This window comes from Adiantum capillus-veneris, chromosome 23 (genome assembly GCF_014529385.1).
Source record: "Adiantum capillus-veneris isolate H3 chromosome 23, ASM1452938v2, whole genome shotgun sequence".
In the NCBI taxonomy this organism is placed as follows: Eukaryota; Viridiplantae; Streptophyta; class Polypodiopsida; order Polypodiales; family Pteridaceae; genus Adiantum; species Adiantum capillus-veneris.
In genome coordinates this window covers 122,641,687-122,650,665 of record NC_140953.1, presented here as the reverse complement: position 1 = coordinate 122,650,665, position 8,979 = coordinate 122,641,687, and the positions used below count along the sequence as shown (strand labels likewise).

At 43.1% G+C, this 8,979-nt stretch overlaps 1 pseudogene; it reads left to right on the top strand.

Annotated features, from left to right (window-relative positions):
• Nucleotides 1–8,093: 8,093 nt before the first annotated feature.
• On the top strand, nt 8,094–8,979 carry LOC147428477 (uncharacterized; annotated as a pseudogene).

Below are 8,979 nucleotides of genomic sequence, written 5' to 3'. Positions count from 1 at the left end.
ACGGGCTTTCACACCGCCAATAGACAACTTCTTTGGCACATCTCGACCATTCTTAGACCTCTTCTCATCCTGCTCTATTTTCACATGTCCTCCATGCAAGCCCATATCTGAGAAAACTGTTTCCAATGATAATATAGCCCTTTGTTTTGTTGATGCTGGCCGAGTGGTCCAAGAAAAACAAATGTATAGAAACATAAGTTTCTCAATGATTCTGCAGAGTGCATGCATCATGCAAATATGTACTCTGGATAGTGGAATATCCAACACTGGGCGGAAGTTAAGGCCCTGCAAGTGCCTGTCCGGTGCTCTCGTCCAATTTCTTTTGTCAAGACCAATGACTCCTCCCATGCAATACAAACAAGGGCTTTTACTTGTTGCTCCTTTTGAGATGTTGTACATACACTTTAGGGTTTTGAGATCTCCAGCCATATGCCACTCTACTGTGTATGAACCCATGCCTAATACATCGAGTGTCTTTCCATTTCTCTGTTCGCTTATGACTTCAGGAATACTTGTTTGATAGAAAACCCAGTTAAGAATATCGAAATTCTCCGCAGGCACCTGAAATGGGAAAACCAAACCAATCAAATGAAACATGTCTAACCATTTTTTTAAGCAAAAACTTGTTGATATCAAACCTTGAATGTGGCTAATAAGAAAATATTGTTTTCGGATTGCACGCTAAAGTCTCTAGGGTCGTCTGAAGCAATGCTTTCATCTAATGCTCTATTCATAAGTGTTATTGTGACACGCTCAACCTTTGTCTCTTTCACTAGCTCGCACTCATCCAGTTTAAGCACAAACTTCAAAACTCCATTGCATTCCTCTTGAGAAACCTCGAACAATTGAACAATATATGTCTGCAAAGCTACTAAATCATAAAATATATTATTGTATTTGTCATAGACCACTTCCTCTGCTGATGCGATCTATACATTGCTTCAATGTGAAAAGGAGTGCCCAATGTCCGAAGCACTTCCTAGTTGACCTCCAGTCTTGTCTTTCGAATGGAGAAAGGATTTGGCAGCAACGTGTGCTTGAGATTGAACTTCTTACTTTGTTGCTGCATAGTTCTGTAAACAGAAAATTAAGTAAATGGACTATTTTCAAGTTTTCAAATGCTACACATATCCAATATACCTAAAAATTGCAGACATTTGATTTGACAGGTGAAGACAATTGATTCAAACACCAGACATACCTAAAAATTGCAGAATAACTTTTGTTGGATATTCTGGCTTCATCCAGATTTGACTGAACATGATCACGTGTTTGGAGTTGATTCCGTTTCAAAAGAGTGTCAAGTTGCTTAGCAACAATCTTGCAGTAGCGCTTATCATCCAAAAGTCCGGCGCATCTTTGCGTTTTAGTATGAGACCATAAGGAATTGAAGAAGTTGGTGTGTTGCTGTCAATATTTAACTGACATATAACAACGATCTAAGCATAAATATGAAAAGTAAGATATAAAACTACAAATGTAAAGATGAATTAAACCTGCTTAAATGATAATCTTACTTGATTGCTTTAACCCTCTTCTTCAAACTCCCAGAACCAACCTTCAATTGTTCAATGTCTCGTAAGCGTCGTTCTCTTAACCGAGGACCCAAGACATTATTTTTTTCTCTGAGATCCTACGTGAGCTGCGTGATACTTTCGTCCTTGCCTTTAAGTTGTTGAGCGCACTCTGTCACAGTTTGCTTCAAGCAAAAGTTTTCTTTGTGTGCAAGGTCTCTCTCAAGGTTAAGAATATCACTTTTGGTCTCCAAATTCTTGGTGTAGCCATATAAACCAGAATAACCATCTCCTACATAGTTCAACAATGACGTTATGTTTCTGAACGGTGGAGTTGAGTTGGTGATAGGATGCTCATGATATATCCTGCCATCCACCCAAAGATCAACACTTTTTTTACCTTGAAATTTGAAGTTCTCTTTTGAAGCTTCGGAAAGGATTCCTCGCTTATTCTTCTTGTGGAGGGGCTCGTATTCTCTGGACAGTTCGATATGCATATGATACACATCGTTTTGACTCCTCGTCTGAGTTCTGTGTGAAGATGATAATGACATTGAGATGACTTGGTAAATGAGAAAGCTCAAAACAGAGGAGAGCGCAAGAGTGGAGCAAATGGAAGAGAGCTCAAGGGAGGAGACTGCGCGTAGGCGAAAAGCAAGAGAGACGCGAAAATGAGAAGAAGAATAACATTCAATGCACCTCGTTGAGCGCCAAATCTTAGTTTTGAAAAATCCAAAAGATTGAGACAATCAGCGTTCAATTCGGAGCCGTCGTATGTTATCATTGTCTGAATACTTTTTGAGAGTTTTAATAAACGTACCCCCCAAATCTGATATCCAAGTTTTTTTGAAAGTGAATATCAAAAATGAAATTAGGGACTTTTTATTATCTCTCTCTAAGCTGCCCTGGCATTTCTTACAAGGCCCATTTTTGAGTCCAAACTTTTCCTAATGACTATTGAATCATCCCGTCTCTCTCTCTCTCTCTCTCTCTCTCTCTCTCTCTCTCTCTCTCTCTCTCTCTCTCTCTCTCTCTCGTCCATCGCCATCTCCTTCTCTGTGTGTATTGGATGCTATGATATCTAGTGTCTAGTTTCTACAGCCAAGGCCCATCCAAGGGCATGAAGGAAGCAACGACCCACAAACCCAATAGAGGCAAGGAATAGCTTGATGCTCGGCAAGCATAAGACCAAAGCAAAAGAGAGGCGATAAAACATGTTTTTTTTTTTACACGTGCTCCTCTCTTCTGGGCGAATACCATAGGTGGTGGTACAACTTGACAAGCTTTCCATAGGCGACGGAGGCAACACACTTCCTATGGACACCCCAACACCGATCAATACTGAGTGGAAACACACTCGTCTTCCTAGTAGAAAAAGTGGTTCCCATGGAGACACGACCAAGGCCTAGACATTGTTAAGGCCAGAACCCACGACCACTCACGGCTAGCAGTTAGATCCCAAGGAAGAAAGAACAATTAGAGCGACCAACGGTGCATTGGGGAATCCATAAAAGGAGACGATACCACACTAATGGGGGGTCGATAGACAGAGCATGCGACAAGAGCTTAGCTTTGAGAGTGGGTTGGGGCAGGGCATGCGGGTGTGGGTGTGTGAGTTCATGGCTGCCATTTGCACCATTGTAATAGGCATTCATGTTGAGGTATGATGATTGTACTCCTTATTGATTAATAAATGGAATCTAGTTGGCCTATTCTATGTCTACTCTCTGTGCATTTTAGTTTCTTGTGTGAAAGTGATCTGTGTGTATCTCCGATGTTGGTGTAGCCTCTGCGCTATAGCTAGTCAGAGTTGGCCAACCCTGTGTGTGACTGAGCTTCCAAGATATTCTTGAAGCTCAACATATATTGGCGATCCTGTTGGGGACACTCTGAGAAATAGAGTTCCAACTATGGAGGGTACTACAGATGATAGGGCGAGCCCGAACAACTTTCCAAAGAAGAAGAAACCAAGGGGACCTAGGAAAAGACTGGAGACTAGCGAGTGTGATAGGGTGATGATGGATCAGGAGGATGATCTGTTTTATGCTCTTAGTTAATGAAATGAAAGTATAAAGAAACTATCACTTGAAATGTTAGTTAGATAAGTCTGAAGCACCTGCAAAACTTGAGGAAGTAAATATGCTTGTAAATAGAGAAAGTAAATCAGGAAACAATTGGGCTTGAAAATCAAGGCGACACCCTTTAGGCTAATAAGGATGGCAGATTAGACCATTGCTGACCCTTTGGGAATCGTAGAAGATATATCAGTACAAATAATAGGAGTAAAATTTGAGACATCGTTTCTAGTACTGGAAGTGGGAGACAAGTGGGGGACTCGTATGACATATATCTAGGCTCGTCATGGCTGAGAGTAGCCAGAGCGGTGCATGATTGGGGAATAGAACCGACGATGAGGATAGGTACCAGAAAATTCACGGTGTCAATCTCATTGACAAGCATTGCAGGAAGCACTAGGCCAGGTGAAATATTCATCGCACCCTTGAGCTGTGGAAAAAAAATTGAAAGCCATCAGCATTGTCCCTATGGCCACCCTTGATTTAAACTAGTAATTGTTGTTGACTTGAAGCTAGCAGCTTAGTAGGACATGTTCCCAGCACACTTCAAGCACAACAAGGAAGGAATCATGCAAGTCTATAATATGGCTAGCAAGGAAGTGGAAGTGGAAGTGGGAAGTGAGGAAGGCATAATTGTAAGAGTGAACAAACACTTGCCATATCCATTTACAAATTTCCAAGGCAAAACTAAGGTTTCTAAATGAAATATTTATTTATCTTCACTAATACCTACTTTTAGTTTTTTGTGTGGATTTCAGAACGTTGAACGAGCAGACCATTAAAGACCCCTTGTTGCAACCATTTACTGATACTATGCTAGATCAGGTAGTTGGATTCCAAATGTATAGCTTTGCAGATGGATGCAGTGGGTACAACCAGATTCTACTGGCTATAGAGGAAATGGGGAAGACAACATTCATAACAGAATGGGATGCATGTGTGTTTTTGATAATGACATTTGGGTTATGCAATGCACCAGCCACATTCCAAAGGGCAATTAAGAACATTTTCTCAAAGTAGTTGCAAAAATTTATGGCCATCTTTGTGGATGACTTTATTGTATATTCAAGTATAACTGAACATTTGGATTGTTTGAGGCTCATGTTTCAGAGATGCAGAGAGAAGAGGGTCTGCTTGAATCCATACAAATGTCTGTTTGGGGCATGCAAATCACGGTAGAAATGCCGACCAACATCAAGGGGAAGGGGCAAAAACTATACACTTGCCCTCCCATATGGCAAGAACTATACATGAAGGCTAGAAAGGAAGTGGAAAAGAAGAGGATCCAAAGGCCATAAGGAAGCCAGTGTTGAGGCGAAGATCAGAGTCAAGGGGGAAGGGTCAAGGGAGTGTTTGTACTGCCCAAATCAACAAAGGCCAGGAAAATGCTGGCACCTCTTGGGGTGCCAATGCTACCCAAATTAGGAAGGGCCAAGAAATTGCCATCTCATCTCAAACCACCTCTCAAAAGGCACACCAAACCCTGATGTCCCTTCGTAGCAGCGGGTCTAGCCAGCCACAGGCCTTAGCACAAGAAAGTTTCAAAAAACTCCTGGGAACGATGACACCTAAGGTTGTAGTGCCGGCCTCGGCAAGTGCTCCAAGCCCAAGAATAGTAAAATCCTTGGTGAGGACAGACAACCGAAGCACGCAGGGCAGAGCAGCAGCATTCGCTCCTAGTGGACCTCCAGGCAGACAAAGGGAAAACCAGACAGGGCATCCAGCTAAAACTCTCAACCACGTAATCCAAATCATCCACGAACAGAGTTTAAAACTCTTGAATGACATTATGAGCTGCAAAAAACCAGGTGATGAGCCATTACAAAGCAGTGAAGGGGAAAGAAGGATGAAGAGGATCAGCCAGACTCAGAGAAGGGGGGTGAAGACAATGATGATGATTACGACGATAAGGGAGTGAATCAAGGAAAGGGAAATAGTCATTCGGACTCCAGCAAAGAAGAAGACTCAGAAAATGAATCAGAAATCTTAGAAAACGTGGGATTTGTGGAGCAAGCAGAAAAGGAGGGGGATATAGCATGAGTGTGGATTCTCTAGGACAAAATTTGGAGTATAATCAAAGCATCGATGGGGAAGAAGGGCACCAAGTCGGTGCAGATAACACAAGTGCTCACAGTATTGTTGATAGAGGATTACACCAAGCCAGACAAATGTCCATCCAAGCCAAGAAAAGTGAATGCCAGTAGCAAGGCACCAGCATAAATCATATAATTTGACTTAACTGAGGAGGAAAAAAATACTAGCAAAGCCAAGGGCAAAAGGGCTGCATCACCACCTAGTCTCTGCCAATGACCGCCATACACGTCATTGGGGAAACGACCTTGCATACATTCAAGACGGTAAGACAACCTCCACCACTTCTCTGCTGTGGAAAACTACCGAAAGGCCCTGATCCATATAAGAGGTTGCGAAGCTCAGCCACAGCTTGCAGAATTTTTTGCCAATTACTCGCCTCAGTAATTACACTTGTGAAGGCCAATCCCCCTATCTCTACCATTGTTTCATAGGCCACCACCACCCGCACCATCTCACCCCAAGCCAAAACCTGAAGCCCCTACCTGCAAAAACCACCAACCCATCACCATAACTTTCACCCGCTAGTAGCCACTTGCCCTTGCCCTTGTTGAAAGTGATCAATTGATGTGGATTGCCGCACCGCAAAAGGAGCTGCTGCCCTAGATCAGTCACTCATTTTGTGCTACCAACATGTGAACGCTATTGCTTTACAAAGCCCAACAATAGGCAAGCCACCTATTAGCGTTGCAGGCGCTGCAGAAGGAAGAAGCTGAGGCAACCAAATTAATGGCCGAAACAAGATCATCCCATGGCAGCGACAACCAGCTACGATGTACAACAGCAACAAGAGAAGATAGAGAGAGAGAGCTGCTGTAGAGGCGCACACCGCCTTCGCACAAGAAACCGCACAAAAAGTAAGTTCAATGGAGGCTGAGCTTAACATACTGCGAGCCCAAGTGCCAATTCCTGGTGGCGACAATCTACTAACATAATCTGGCGGAAGGGGGAGCCCTTTACACTTGACGCAATCTACGACCTGAAAGCCAAAGTCGGAAACTAAAACAAAACCCTTTGCACGCGATAAAGAGGGAGCGAGGGGGGGAGAGAGAGGCCGCCGAAGGTCTAGGTACTAGTATGGTCTAGTATGGCCGGCCGTACTAGTATGGTCTAGGTAAGCCTGGGAGCACTAAAGGACGTGCAACTCGCTAACACAGAGGAGCTGCAACATCAATTTTTAATGTTTGTGAGGAAATTGGCAAAGGCATATACCCCCAACCTATAAATTAATGAAGGAGCTGCCGGAGGAGGAGGAGGATGAAGATGAGGGCCTGACCGATCAGCAACAAGCTGGACATACTCCCGTCGACCCTCAAATTGCTCAAGATAACCCTGATGCAACAGGCAGAACCGAAGTCACTAGTAAGGGAGCAATTTTACGCTTTGAAAGCAACTACCAGCATTTGGTATCAAAAGAAAGTAATTGATTTTTAAATTGCTGGATCATATAGTTGACTTATAGGTACACGTAGGGAACACCCTACAAGTGCACCAAGAAGTCAAAGATCAGGCCCGGGAAGCTATTCAAATGTTTCAAAAAAAAAAGCCCAAGGGAAACAAGGAGCTCAATGACAAATTAGAAAGCCTCACAAAACATCTCAAGCACAATAAAGTGACTAGTTCTCGGCTACACACACAAATCACAAAGCTACAGAAGGAGGGAAAGAAGAGGCAAAGAGAAACGGACATCAAAGCGGCTGATGCTACCTATTTGATCCTAGAATGGAGAAGAGAATTCAGGCAAACCACGTGGCACTAAAAGAGGCTTCGGCCATCTCTTCATCCTACTTTGGATATTGTAGGCTGCTCCTTCTTCTCCTTGGTAGCAACGGAAAGTTCGGCTTGCTTTTGCTACTAACACTTGATCGCAACAGCTTAAAGGGGGAGCTCTCTCTCTCTCTCTCTCTCTCTCCTCTGCATGGACAAGGAGATAAGTTGGTTTCGCCGTGAAGAGGAAGTTGCTCCAACTCTGCCCTTCAGCCGGACCTGCATCCGCTACATTCTCATGAGCAATGACCGGGCCCATGGGGGATGCAAGCTAAGAACCTAGAAGTCCACAAGGTCATCTCTATTTTTTACGATTCCCCTCAAACACCATTTGCACCTGTCTCTGAGGTGCTCTTGACTGTTCACCTACCCATTCACATCCTGGAGCTGAGGGAGAGAGAGAGAGTATACGAGCAGTGTTACAAGAGAGAGAGAGAGAGAGAGAGAGAGAGAGGGAGAGAGAAGGACAAGGGCATGCCCCTCCTGTTCCTCCCATCGCGCTTATTTGCCTATGTTCCTCATTGTTGCTGTGGGGATCATCATTCCTTTAGTGGTTGCTACTACAAATTTGAATTTTTTGCATCAAGTCCCAGAGGGCGACGTTGGCGTCTACTAGTAGGGTGGTGCCTTTTTGAATCTTAGATCCAGGCATTCGTTTGATGCTACCTTATATAACACGGTACGAGCGAATTCAAGTGACAATTCAGACTGATGGGGTTAAAAACATCCCTTGTGGCACAAAAGGAGGTGTAATGATAGATTTTGAGAAAATTGAGGTTGTCAATCCATTGAGAATGGAGCACGTGTATGGTACGATTTTAAACTACGGTGTAACTTATGACAAGACTTGGGTATATGACAAGATTCATCATGAGATTAATCAATTCTGTAGCGCGCATAATTTGCAAAAAGTGTATATAGACAAGTTTGATCAGGTAGATGAAATTATGAAGGAAGCCATTCAATGCGATTGTACATGATATGCACCTGGACTTGAGATAATTAGTGTGAGAGTAACAAAAACCTCAATTCCAAGGACCATTGCTCGCAATTATGAACATATGGAATGATTGAAGAGGAGAGAATGAAGGTCCTTATTGCTGCAAAACATGGTGGAAAAAGAAGCTGAAACTCAGAAGAAAAATGATGCGATAGAGGCTGAAAAAGATGCACAAGCAAGCATGAGTTATATGTATCAGAAAGTCATGGAAAAGGAGAGTATTAAACGTCAGCAGGAAATTGAGAATGAAATATATCTACCAAGAGAGAAAAGTCTTGCAGATGCGAACTTTTACAGGGTCTTGAAGGAAGCGGAAGCAAACCAGCTAAAACTTACTCCACAATTCTTAGAGTTGAAGTTTATTGAAGCAATTGCCAACACCACAAAGATGTATTTTGGTGAAAAGATGCCAGGAAACTAAGACTTGAGCAACCCGATACGAGTTTGCAGTGTAATATATTCGTTATGCTTTAGTTGGGCTGTGAGAGAGAGAGAGAGAGAGAGAGAGAGAGAGAGAGGTTGCAAGGAGATC